Source organism: Ursus americanus, chromosome 22 (genome assembly GCF_024610735.1).
Source record: "Ursus americanus isolate L20-20 chromosome 22, mUrsAme1.1.p, whole genome shotgun sequence".
Taxonomy (NCBI): Eukaryota; Metazoa; Chordata; class Mammalia; order Carnivora; family Ursidae; genus Ursus; species Ursus americanus.
The window spans coordinates 19,390,446-19,404,505 of NC_142148.1; the positions used below are offsets into that span (position 1 = coordinate 19,390,446).

Consider the following 14,060-nt stretch of genomic DNA (forward strand, 5'->3'; position numbering starts at 1 on the left):
AAGACAGAAGAACATGCCACCCACACCTTTGTGCTCTTTGGGTACATGATGTCCTCAATAATGAAGGGCTCTCCTAGATTTTAGATGAGCACTGATTAATCCAATAAGCTTCACTCAAAGAACATTTTATTAAGCACTTTTTTTTCCCTACAAAATACTGTGGTTGTCATTGGTAATATACAGATGGTCACAATGAACGGTGGTCTAGAAGGAGTTACAGCTTTGTAATAAACAAATATTTTTAATTGAATATAACAAAGCTGTTAAATAATATCTGTTAAGGGGCTGTAAGTATATTAAAGCATTTCATCAACTGTCTGAGATAGGTGCTGTTATTATCCACATTTTACTGATGAGGAAACTGAAGATCCAAGAGGTTGGGTCATTTGCTCATGAGTATTCTACTGGTGATGCTACTCTGGTGCTCTACCAGGCATCCGACCCCAGAGTGCGTATTCCTTAAATGCTGTTGTTATAGTTCTCTGGGGGAGCTGGTGAAGGTACAATGTGTCAGAATGGGAAAGAGAGGGCAAATTATGATAATTATCTCACACTGCATTTTCCTCTACGCATTATTTGGCCTCCACGAAGCCATGACCCCTGCCCCCCTCCCTTGCCTGAGCTTCACTTACCATGTCCAATGTCCATTGCTCATCTGCACCCGCAGGGCCAAAGCCACCAAGAAGCCAACACATCCCCACATAGATAATTATCCTTTCCCCTAAATCTCTCTTTCCTCTTACCCTTTCCAGTCAAGTAGAAGACTTAGATTTCTCCTAGAGAAGGCAAATAGAGACTACCAGTGATGGCCTATCTCCAGCCTGAAAATGAATATATCAGAGGCTAGAGTATCAAGAAAAGACATTCCCTTTCTTCCAATAAATTTCCAACTTACAATTGAAATAAAACAATCACACATGTGTTTATTCATTTCGGGTCTGTTTGGCCTTGAGGGTGGGACTAAGTCTCATTTTTCACTATACCCATGTACCTAGTATAATACCTTTAAATACTTGAAAAATATTGTGACATCAGTAAATGAATCCCTACACTGGATTGTGTACATGTTTGTTGATTCTTCATAATGTTGATGTAACACCTACTATATGCCGAGTGTTTCCTTGGTCTTGTGAACGTAGAGCCAAACAAGACAACACCTGTCCTTAAGAAGCCTAGAGTCTTGGGGCACCTGCATGGCTCAGTCGGTTAAGTGTCTGACTTTGGCTCAGGTCATGATCTCAACGTCCTGGGATCGAGCCCTGTGTCAAGCTCTGCACTCAGCGGGGAGTCTGCTTCTCCACTCTTCCTCTGCCCCTCCCCCCACTTGTTCTCCCTCTCAAATAAATAAAATCTTAAAAAAAAAAAAGAAGTTTAAAGTTCTGGAAAGGCAAAGTGGTCTTTTAAAATAAAAAATTAAGTTTCCAATCTGGTTAAGACTCTCTAGTGGCTTCCCATTTTAAATAAGAATAACATCTGAACTCTTACACGACCTACAAGGTGCTCCCTGACCTGGTCTGTGCTTCCCACCTACGTTCCTTCTTGTTGAAAATATACAAGCCACATTGGCCTTTTGATCTTTTTCTGCCTTCAAGCTGCCAAACTCATCTCCCACTTTGGGCCTTTGCATCAACCGCTTCCCTGAATTCTCCTTTCCTGATCTTCACCTGCCTTCCTCCTTTTGGCCATTCATTGCTCAGCCTTAATGACTGCTCCTTGGAGAAGCCTTCCTAGGTGATCCAACTACAGTGGTCCCCTGCTCTGTCCTATCATCCTGTGTTAATTCCTTGTGTGGTGCTCCTGGATAGCTACTCTGCTCTTATTTATCATCTATAATCTGTCTCCCCTGCTAGCATGTATGCTGGAATAAGAGTAACATTCTCCAACTTGTTCACTATTGTATCCCATTATTAGAACAGGACCAGACACTTTGTGGATGCCCAATAAATAAGAGATGAAGAATTGAATTATTGAATAAAATAAACCTCCAGCCAAGGTTCCAGGCATGGCCTTCCCTTCTCATTCTATAGCAGGTTAAAGAAGTTTCATTTGTTTTAATTTTCAAGAATCTATTATGTTTTCTAATCTCTCCATTACTTTATGGTCTTGTTGCATTGTGTTCTGAACTGTTTGTCAAAGCACTGTTTATAATGTTCAGAAAATAGAAGGACTTTTTCATCAGTAAGGACTGGGTAAATAAACTGCATTGCCTCCACAAAAAAGAAAACTCTGCCATCATTAAAATGCTAACGTATGCCTTTATTTATTGACACGGAAAGCTTGTCATATATATTATTGATTCAAACATTTATAAAACATTGCTAATCAGTTCATTGAAATTGTGGGCTTTCAGAGAGCTCTTTAGTGAAATGTTAGTGGTTGTTTCCTGAAGGTTGTGGGATTTTAGGTAACTTAAAAATATTATTTATAATTTTTCTGTATGCTTACAATAATTATACAATATTTCACTTGCTGGAAGGACATTTTTTAAAAGCTTTTTTCATTTAAAAAAATAAAGTAAAAAAACCCCAATATTTGGAACAAAAAACAGAGACAGACAAAAATATGATTTATTATGCTTAAAACCTTCTCATAGATACCTACTGCCCACAGAGTGAAGTCTGAAAAACTTAGTGTGGCCTAAAGACCCTCCTCCATGGTACCATCTTCTTCTCCAGGCTCACTTTCCAACAAGACCCCCACTAGGACTCTAAACCCAGTCATACCCCTCCTTTTGTAGTTCCCCAAGATGGCCATGCTTGGTCATGCTCACATTCTCACTGCAGCTCCCTTTGACAACAGTGCCTTTCTCCACCTTGCTCTCAGGAACACACCCGCGCAGCTTTGAGGACTTGGCGCTACACTCCCTCCCCCTCTGAGACCTTTCTTTAAACTTCGCAGGTGGCTGTGCCAAAGCCCTCCTGTCTCTTCCACCTCTATCTTGGTGTCTGCCTGTTCACCTTCAGGTCCCATCTAATAGTTGGCAATAAGACGCGCCTAGTAATTGTGGAAATTAGTCTTGTTCTTAATTCATCACCACCCCGCAAATACTGGCATTACCTCCATTTGAGAGTATGGGACACTGAAGCAAGTTTCCCAATTTCACACAGTCAGTGAGTCGGTGGTGGTTCCAGGATTCAGATCCAGCCGGTTGTGCTCCAGATCATACGTGCTGAACCATTACATTCTATTGTCCACCTGCCACAGCACAAGGCACGTTGTGGGCCTTTATTTAGACTTAAGGAATGGCCAATGCCACGGAAGTATAAATTCTTTTGCTGGGATGAGGCTCCATCCTAAGTACTAGAAATAAACCTCAACATTATATGTCCATGCCTTTTTGTGATTGAAGTTATTCATCTTGTCCCTTAATTCTTAGTTTTCTCTGAAGCAAAACCCTTGGTAGATGCATATGTCTTGGGGTTGAAGGCCCCAATCCTGACACCTTGTTTCTATTTGACATTTTAGTTAATCCCTTACAAGTACAAAAAGGTACAGTACAGTCTGTTACTAGAAATTTAAACATAAAATTTGGTAGCCAGTAATGCAGAATGCTATTCGTTCAGTGGAATGCAGGACATGAGAGCATGAGAGCTCTGGACTCCCAATTCTCCTTTCACCTCTTACTCACTATGGGCCCTTAGGCAAGCTGCTTTTCTTTTCTATTCTCCTTTTCCCTATGGAATGAGCATGCTAATTCTACCTTCCCTGTAGTGTTATTTTTAGGATGCAATGAAATAATACAGGAAAAATGCTTAGTATGGCCTGGAACATAAGTGCTCAATCAAGCATCAAACCCCAAAATTAGCTATGGCTGTCATTATTTTCCACTCCAGGGACCATATCACACTGGAAGGGGGAGAGTCCAGGTAAGACACTCAAAGGGTTGAAGTTCTGAAGGAAATGAATCTTCCTTACTACTTTCCTGCAGACACACCTTACAAGACTAACAAATCCTGTACTTGCTAACATTTACCTCCTCTCAGACTATGTTCGCCTGCATTTTTTCCCTAATAGGGTTGCTGCTTCCCTTTTTCCTGTGTTTTTTTTCCAGTAACCAATAATGCAGAATGCTGTTCATTTAGTGGAATGCAGGACATGAGAGCATGAGAGCTCTGGACTCCCAATTCTCCTTTCACCTCTTACTCTAATTCTGGCTTGCATGGATGCTAGCCCTAAGGGGAAGGGGTGGACAAATAAGCACTCTGTCCCAGAGAAAAGAGAAGAGGATAGGGATGAAATCTCTATTTTTCCACCCTCTTTTGGACCACAATACCAACCAAGTAGAGCCTGGTACTGTTCCCAGTCTAGCAGGATCCCACAGTGGGAGCCTGAAGTATGTATATCTTGAATATTCAGACATGTCCGGGAATGCCTGGAGGGTTAGCCAGGTAAGCAGGAGGTTAGCCAAGGAGTCTCGTGGGTGGGATTCCAACCTATGATTCTCTCCCTACCTGCTCATAGCCCTGTTAGAACAACTATACTATTCTATTGCAGGTCTTAGCTTGCCTGTTGGTTCTTCCCTAAATACCGAATTCACCGAGGTCTTCAAGAATGTCTACGTTATTAATATTCATCCAGCACCCAACAGAGGGCCTGACCCACAGAACATACACACTACACGTGTAGGGAATAAGTGAGTGAATGAATGACAAAGAACTAAAAGTTCATAAGTCTAACCCAAGGAAAATGGTTTTCATTATACAGGAGAGGCCATTTTGAATAAAACATAGCATAGTGAGTTTTTCAAATGAAATTTGAAAACAGGAACCCCTGTCCCTAAGAACTAGTGACAATATGCTGTAAGAAAACAATTTCAAGTGAAACAAATTTCCGCCAATCTCTGTAAGTGAGGACAACACGGAATGGTCTGGTTTTAGGTCTATTTCCCAAGAGCATGTAATGAGAGGGCCTGGATAATTTCTCTCACTGGTGCTTGACCACTTGAGGACATTGAAAAACAGAAATAAGGAGAAGCTACAAAAATTTGGGAAGCTATCAAAGAGGGAGACAACCCTGAAATGACCTGGGAGTCCCTGTAATTAGAAATTGAATATGAATCCATGGGAAGGGTGACTGGAGAAAGGAGGTGTCAACAGTACTAGCTCTGCTATGCCCTTATTCTGTGGGCTTTGGGCATGAAACTCAGTTTATTCATCACTAAAGTGGAAGTTTTAATGGTATCCACCTTGAGCATTATTGTAAGATTAAATTATATAAAAAGGCACAGTGTTCTGCATGGATGATAATTCCAGTGTGTGATAATTTAATCAGCCTGATGAAGAAGAGAATGATGATGATGAGGAGGATAATGACAGATGATGAGATCATGTTGCAAAGGTTATCAGAAATACGCCATTCTGATCAGGGTATGGAAGTCTCCAGTGAGTTTTCCCAATTCTGGCATGTGGGTAATGAGCCAGAGAAGGGCTGTTTTATAACTATTCTGACAATTTAAAGGCATTTTAAGACTATTGTGGTCAGGATTAAAAAAACAAGGATTGCAATTTTGAGGACTTATCCAGATGTATTTAGCAAGTGCCCATCTGGACCATCAGCCAATTGCTACTCCTGATATTAGAGCCAACTCATCCTTTGTGAGCAATGTACCAGAGAGTTCACTGGTGTAAGAGACGACTGTGTGTCCTCATATGTTTCTTCTAGCATCGTGATGTGAATGAGTTCCTCTAAATGTCTGTGCAGGAGTTAAGTCTTGGAAAGATTTTCAATACAACGAGATGTTAAAAGGCAGGTTTCCTAGAGCTTTCTGTGAAGATAGATTAAATGAATATTCCCAAGAGTTTACTTTTAAAATGGGAACCTAGAGAGTCTGTGCATCTCAGGAGAGTTTGCCCTTATTTGTAGAAAAAGAGTGTTGGATCTTTTTAGCAAAGATCCTATTGCACGTATGGGAACACATCCCTAGTGCTGAGTCCCGAATGTTGTCAGAGAAGTGTGACCATATGGTAGGACGAAATGGAGAAATAATTTCATATTCTTATGAAAACCATACCCTAAAGGAAATGAAATTGGTCCTAGGAAGAGTTCCTTGAAATTCAGAGGGGAAAAGATCTGAAACACAGCTGGCCAGATGAGTATTCATTCTCTCGGTGTAGTGTACAAGTTTGTGTGTTCTTATCGTCTTAATAGAGCTTTATGTATCCTTATTCTGTCTGTATGATGTGTCTGTTTGAGAGTAATGTATATAATCCAAACCAAAAATTCCCTTTGAATTTCTGAAAGATTAATTGCCATTTATTTAATACTCAGTTATTGAGACTAGTAGAGAATATTAGTTACTTATTCATAATGGAATATAACTCTTGGTAAATTAACTCTTGTCCTGTTTGTATATGTTTTTCCACCCAGGAGTGTGCTCTACCTGATATTAATACTGACACATCTATGTTGTTATTTTCATTTTCCTGATACACATTTTCCAAATACTGTGTTTAATCCTTTTGAGACATTTTAAAAAATTGTATCTTCCAGGAGGTATATTTTTGTTTCTCACCTGAACCAGTGGTTTCTACATACTGTGGCGTTACAGTCATTTACATTTATTGTCATAAGAGATAAATTCCCACTTCCTTCTGTGATCCTATGTTTTCTGTATTTCATGCATTCCTACCATTTCCCCCTATTTCCTGTCTTTTGCTAGTTGAACTCTGCTTTGATTTCTTTAATCTCCTGCAGTAATTTGGGAGGAATCATCCTGTTTTTGTTTCTACTAAATTTTGCAAAATAACATACTTGATCTGATATTCCTCTAATTATCAAGGTCAAGAAGAAACAATAGCCTTTGACTCAATCCTATTTTGGTCGAGAAATTTAGCACATTTTATTTTTTCATCCCTTCTCCCATTTCCCGGTATTTCATGGTATAATACGTGATTTTAGGCAACTGTTATTATTTCTAAAATATCTTACATTTTAAGTTGTAAATATTTACTTTAAAATTTAGAAAATCCCCCCTCGTGTCTCTCAGAAACGTTCTTAGCCTCATTCTCATTAATTTCCACTTGAAATATTCTTGTTCAGTTTGCTTTTCCATCGTCTCTGCCGGGTCCTCTGATGTGGCAGCTCCTCAGATGCTCATGGCCCGGGGTCTGTGCCCTGTGCCTTCTCCCTCCCGATATCATAGCCCTTAGGTGGTCTCAGATACCCTCAGGCATCTGGTCATCACCTCTGTGCTTGCGACTCATGAATCTCTGTCCTCCAGGCAGATTTCTCTCCCAACATTGAGATTTGTGGACCCAGCAGCTTGCTGGTATCTTTCCCCAGTCTTGAAGGGGTGGTCCCATGTAGGAAATGAAACCACCATTCAACCTTGTCCTAACTCTTGGTTGTCTCTTGAAACTCAGTGATTGTCTGAGCAGCCTATTTTACTTTTAACAGTTTGCAGTTGCTGAGGGTGTGCCAAGACCTGTCAGTGTCCCCAAAGAGGGGAATCTCAGTCAGTACTTAGACTCAGGCTGATTGGAAGCCAGATCCTCAGGCAGCAGCTTTGAAAGTATGCAAATATATACAGGCTGTCGACCAAGAAGACGACAAGGCTGTAAAGCAACCAAAAGTGTTTATTTGGGGTTTTGGGGATTGCAATCTGGGAGACACAGAGTCGACCGAAATCGAAAGTGTGTTCTGGATTGCAAGTAGGGAGTGCAGGCTTATAAAGGCAGAGACCACAAGGTTACATAACTTGTTTTGAAGGAATTATGATTGGTGCTGACAGAGTTAAACTGACTCTCTTATACACCATTGGCTATTTAGCTAACAGGTGTTAACATTATCTCTGTTTCAGTCCAAAGTTGAAGGGTGTGTTCCCGAAGGTGGTCCAGGTACAATTGACAAGTTACAACTAACAAAGTCCAAAGTCCACGGTGTTCCCAAAAATTGAAACCGTATTGAAACAGGAGACTTGCATAGGCCTTGCTTCCTCAGTATCCTACAGACCCTATTTTTAATGACTCTCTTAGCTGCTTCCTTCACTTTGGAATCTTCTCTCACCAGGCATACCTCATTTTATTGTGCCTCACAGAAAACTGCGTTTTTTACTAATCGAAGGTTTATGGCGACCCTGTGTTGAGCAAGTCTGTTGGTGCCATTTTTCCAAGAGTACTTGCTTACTACTTCACGTCTCGGCGTCACATTTTGGCAGTCCTCACAATATTTCAAATTTACTCGTTATTGTTATATTTGTTATGGTGACCTGTGATTGCTATTCACTGAAAGCTCAGATGATGATAAGCATTTTTTAGCAATAATGTGTTTTTTAATTAAGGTACATAAGTTGTTGGGTTTGTTTTTTTTTTTTTTTACACACAGTACTATTGCACACTTAGTAGACTACAGTATAGTGTAAACATAACTTCGGTATGTACTGGGAAACCAAAATTTTCATTTGATTCCCTTTATTACAAGATTCACTTTATCACAGTGGCCAGGAACTGAACCCACAATATCTCTGAGGTGTGCTTATACAGTGCTGTGGGACCACGAGCATAAGCCTGGCTGGGCACCAGACCAAGTGATCTGCAGGTGTCCCCTGGGCAATGGGCACAAAACCCAGGGCTCCCTAGGAGGGTCTGAGCTCCTTTCTGGGGGCGGTGCCAGCGAGCTCTCGCGAGGCTGAGGGAGGGTGCCAAGATGGCGCCCACCAGTTGGAAGATAAAGATGGCACCTGTGGAGAAAGACAAAAAAGAGAAGGACAAAAAAGAGAAATAGGAAAAAGAAAAAAACAAAGGGCACCCGCTGGCTTTAGCAAGGAAGGGGGAGAGCGCAGAAGTGGCACCCGCTAGCGCCTTCTGTCCTGGAGACTCTCCCAACAGGCTCGGCCCCTTCAGACAGCTTTAGATCAGCGAATGAATCACTCTCAAGTCTGGGCGCTTTTCAAGTGGCTGCTTCTGCACCGGCCGTGGGTGAGTGATCCCACACGAGTGTTTAAGAGGCGCTGCCCAGTTCTTCTGGGCTGTTTGGGTCTCAGGGATGTGGGTCCTGTTGGTTTTCAAAGCCAGATGTTTTGGGGGGCTCATCTCTCCGGTGCAAGTCTTAAAAGTTGGGGTGCCTGATGCAGAGTACAAACCCATAACTCCTGAGGGAGATGCTCCCAGGTTTTTGAGTTTCCTCCCAGTTATGGGTCTCCCCAGGGTTGTGGTGTATGGCAAGACTGGGTCTCAGCCTGTCCTACCTACCTCAGATGTGGTCCTTTTCATGTTTTCTCCATGGGAAGGAACTGCACTGCAAGCTGTCAGGTTTTTTTCCGAGGCAATTGTCTCAGCCTATGTTGTTGCAGATTTCATGTGTCCTGGCGGGGGGAGGTGAGGTCAAGGTCTTCCTATGTCGCCATCTTAGGCCACCTTTCCTAGATATCTTCTTTAATATCTCAGAGACACACAAAGATTTTCAACAGAAACAATTACAGAAATACAGACTTCTCACGTTCTCCTTAAGTCAAGGGAATGTGGTGCAGAGAGCTAACCAATAATGAAGAACCTATTATATGCCTATTATATGCCTGGCACTGCATGAGGCATTTTTACACTCAATCCCCATTTTAACACTGCGGTCTGAGGACTCAGGTGTCTAATTCTGAAAGTGGGAAAACTGAGTCTCAGGAAGGTTAAGAAACTTACCCAAGGCACAGATTTGTGTTTAAATGCTTGATTTTTCTATTTCATCAACATCAAAACTTTTCTCTGCTGTTTCTTCTGATTCCCTTTATCTTCATGGCTTGATTTCCTTTCCTTAAAGAGACAAATCTTAGTCTTTGCCTTTGGACTCATTCTTTTAGGCTGTCCATTCCTTTCTGAGGCTATTTCCAGGTTTGGTTCAACCCTGAAGGGGGGAATGGCTTTATCCTACAGTTGGCCAGGAGACCAGGTCCACTCTGTAGTGGGGGAATGGAATGTCCTAGACCCCAACTCTTAAAACTGTAGTGGAGAAATCTGTTGCCAGGACCCAGACCGTGAGGAGATGGGACCGTGAGGATGATATCCTAGCAGATTCTGCTTAAGAGATTCATTGGCATGCAGAAATATTTTGCTTCTAGTTCTTCCCATTTTACTTAAGAAGATGGGTGGAAGTAGAACAGCACACAGGTTTTTTTTTTGTTGTTGTTGTTGTTGTTTTTAAATGGACTACTGTGTATGGAGTGCCATGTGGAAAGTTCTTGTTTAGTGTTAATTCTGGAGGATTCTTTCACGGGCCCTGTTTGTCCATAGCCAGGTTTCTTGTCTCCTGCACTTCAACCTAAAACATGGCAAAGTACTACAGTGATCAAGCTAAAGGAGCTCGCAAATTCCCATGTAAATGGAATGTGAGTGTGGAACTTTCCTACCTATACTTTGGGTGGTACAAAATGCCCCCATTCCTGCAGTCCTGCTTCTCCAGACCAAGGCAAACAGATTGTCCTTTGAATGTCTCAAAAGCTCTTTTTTTTTCTTGTAATGCCAAACGCAATATTTGTTTGAAAAGACTACACCAGAAGTTTCCCAGCTGAGAAAACAGGCTTGTGAAAAATGGTTTCAGAAAATGAAATAAACCATGCAAAAGTTGTTCAGGGTGTGTTTGAAATGAACATCTGGATATGAACTGCTAAATTACCTCCTTCCTCCTCCTCCTCTTTCTCACAGCTGTTTGAAAGAGTCCTGAGGGCAGGGAAACAGGTCAATGGACCAAATTGCACCTTCTCCCACCCCCCACTTCTAATCCCTTTTGCACCTATGCAAGGGATCTCGCGCACATGTGTGTTTAATAAGTGGGCACAAATACAAGAAAAAAATTATCTCAATTCCTGTTGACTCTCTACAGCAGTACCAAAGGAAAATAAACTCTGGATTTTAAAATTTCTCAAACAAAACTTATGGTTCTAATAAAGTATCACTTTCCAGTTGACTTTTTTATATCAAGAGCTGAACAAACCACTCATTTCTCTTCATTTCTTCAGAAAGAAGGAATGATTATTACGTCACACTTTCCCCAAAGTTAAGAAAATCCAGTCCCAAGGCTCTGCCTTTTAACTTATAATTGAGAAACATGAAGAGTTCTGCGTGTTCTTACTGAATTTCCCATTGCATCTGTTTATCACACACCCCCTCCATAACCACCACTTCAACACACACACACACACACACACACACACACACACACACACACACAGAGAGAGAGAGAGACATCTAAAGAAATACGTTAAGTACATTGGGAAAGAACAAGTTGACATTTATAGATCTTCATGAGAGTATCAGTGGCCACAACTAATGCAGAAAATATGAAATAATTGCCTCATATCAGAAGAACGTGTAGGCAAGTCTTTGGGGAGACATGATAAATGTTTTCACATAAAAGGAGGTTGACTGGTCAACTCTGTACTGTCAGAGGCCAAAATGGGCCTAATGAGAAAAGGAGACTCAGTATTTAAACAGGTTTTGTCCTCTGTTTCGAGGGCCTGTTTCCTCTATCAGCCTCTCGTCTTTTCTAGGATAGGAAAGGGGACTTGCTCATCCTTGGGTCCTGGTGTTGTGTGTACACGGTGCATTACAGGTGCTCAGTTGATAGATGAACACATAACTGACCGACTGAATCCAGCTCCTAGTGTAGGTTTCTCAGAAGAAACAGGAGAAAACTCCCTTAAGAAGAAATGGCTGAATACTTGCAAGGAAAGTTTGAGAAGCGTGGGGAGGAGGTTTCTTAGATTAGATGGACTCCAAGCCTCTCCCATTCTTTGGAGTCTGAAATTCTAAGTTCTCCTTCCATATTGTTTAGAAGGAGATTTCTGTCCACATGCTAGGACCATATCTCAGCAGTCCCTCATCCTCATGTATCCCCCAGGGTGTACTCAAAGATACTGAGCTGGTTCTTGCTAGAACCACTGTAGAAAGTCTTTGAACTTGACTCAAAGCTGCGTGCCTCTAATCTATGCATCTCTTTCCATCTGATTTTATTTTGTTGTTTTGACCTCCTGCTCTGTACCAAGCAAACTGTGCATAGTACCGGGTACCTACTGGGGAACCATTAAACTGCATGGCAAGGAGAAATGACCTGGCACAGGAGGTCAGAGAAGGCTTCCTCGAAGAAGCAATGTTTGAGGCAAACAACAGCAAAATAGGTGACGAAAGCATCCAGGAAGAGGGTCTTGTAGTACAAAAGAAGATCATGGACAATATTGCCTTGAAGCAGGGGTCCTATAAAAAACTGTGACTGGGGAGTAGAACCCAAGGGAGAGAGTGTGTGACAGGAAGTAGGGAGTGGAGGCCATTGCGGGGAGCCTCTATAAGTCATACTAACTTCAACTTTACAACAATCCAGCCCAAATGGATTACCCGAGGACCCAGACTCACATGTATTCCTCAGGCCAATGCCGTTTGCCAGTCTGTTCCATCTGCCAGGCATTGCATGCTTCTAATTTCTATCTGTTTCACATTTCTCTTTCCTCAAAACCAACCCTGGTGCTCCCTTCTCCAGGAGCCTCTGATTATGTCCTCAAGTGGGCGCACTTTTCCCCATGGGAGTCTGTACCTCTCAGAGCACTTCTGCATTCTGCCTCTCTGCTGCTTGGACTGTGACGTTCCATCCCAGACACTGGGAGCTTCATGACGGCAGGGGCTGTCTCCTACGGCTTTCCCTGCCGCATTCACCTTGGTAAATATTTGTTGATGAACTGTGTACAACATTCTGCTCAAAATAGAGTATTAGTCAGGAGGAGCGTGGGTCAGACTTCTGAGGTTAGAATCTGGACACTATGACCTGCTCGATGTGGAATCTTCGGCCGGTTGCTTCATCTCTCCCAGTGTCATTTTCTTCAACGACAAAGTAGGGATAGTGATAATACCTATCCTCTAGGAATTGCATGAGCATTAAAATAACATGTGTGAGTAACTCAACCAAATGCTCAGAAATGTTAGTAATTGTTATAAAATCCTGAGGAACGACTAGACTGAATTGTCAAGCCTGATTCACACTCACTTTTTTCAGTGAAGTCAAAATCTTTAGAGGATCTTATATCTCTTATGTCCCATTCTAGTGTCTGTCTCCTTAACTACCCTACAATAATGCAACTTGGGAAAAAAATAAAAAAGGATGGCCATAGTTTTTTGGGTTTTTTTAGTTGAGATATAATTGACATATATCATACTAGTTTCAGGTGTACAACATAATGCTTTGGTATTTGTATATATTGCAAAGTGATCACCACAATAAGACCAGTTAACATTCATCACCATAGTTACAGGTTTTTTTTCCTTGTGAAGAGAACATTTAAGATCTTTTTTAGCAATCATCACATATGCAATATAGTATTATTGACTGTAGTCACTGTGTTGTACATTATTTATTTTATAAGTGAAAGTTTATAACTTTTAATGATCTCACTTCTATGTGGAATCTTAAAGATCTGAGCTCATACAGAGACCATACAGATATGGAGAGCCCAGGTTGTGATTCCTTGCATGCACATACACACAGACAAAAGTTGAGCTGAATGAATGAGATAAGTGAAATCACTGAGTCACGCAAGGGTAAAGAATGCTTCAGGCATGGTGAAAAGCACTTCCTCCTTGTGCCCCAGTTCTGCCTCCTGGTCTGTATTCCCTGTCGCCATCTAACACTGGGTCTTCCTCGAGTGACTGGTTTGCCCCCAGTAGATTGTACCCCATCCAGTCTTTCACTGTAGTGTAACTAGGTGTGTAAATTACACAATAACTATGTAATTTATTGTCCAACCAGAGCACTTTTGGGAGGAAAAGTGTGCTCTGTTAAACTTTACACCGGGACTGCAGATGTGAATTGGATAGTCACAGGCAATTTAAGCTGTATGATCATCAAAGTTAGAACAAGCAGTCATGAGGCACCTGGATGGCTCAGTTGGTTAAGCACCTGACCCTTGATTTCAGCTCAGGTCATGATCTCAGGGTCGTGCGATCAATCCCTGCATCAGGCTCCATGCTCAGCATGGAGTCTGCTTGAGATTCTCTCTCTTCCTCTCCTTCTGCTCCATCTCCCTGCTTGTTCTGTCTCTCTCTCTCTCTCAAATAAATAAATAAATAAATAAATAAATAAATAAATAAAAT

General features: G+C 41.6%; 1 long non-coding RNA gene across 2 annotated transcripts; it reads right to left on the reverse strand.

Moving 5' to 3' along the window:
- Window positions 1–7,571: 7,571 nt before the first annotated feature.
- Window positions 7,572–12,629, reverse strand: LOC148108031 (uncharacterized). Of its 2 annotated transcripts, none has more exons than XR_015721196.1 (3): window positions 12,511–12,629; window positions 9,189–9,740; window positions 7,572–8,677 (listed from the first exon to the last, which is right to left on the reverse strand). It is a non-coding gene; the product is annotated as an uncharacterized LOC148108031 (long non-coding RNA). The 2 variants fall into 2 exon arrangements; XR_015721195.1 differs by having other exon boundaries at window positions 12,333–12,611.
- Window positions 12,630–14,060: the final 1,431 nt, after the last annotated feature.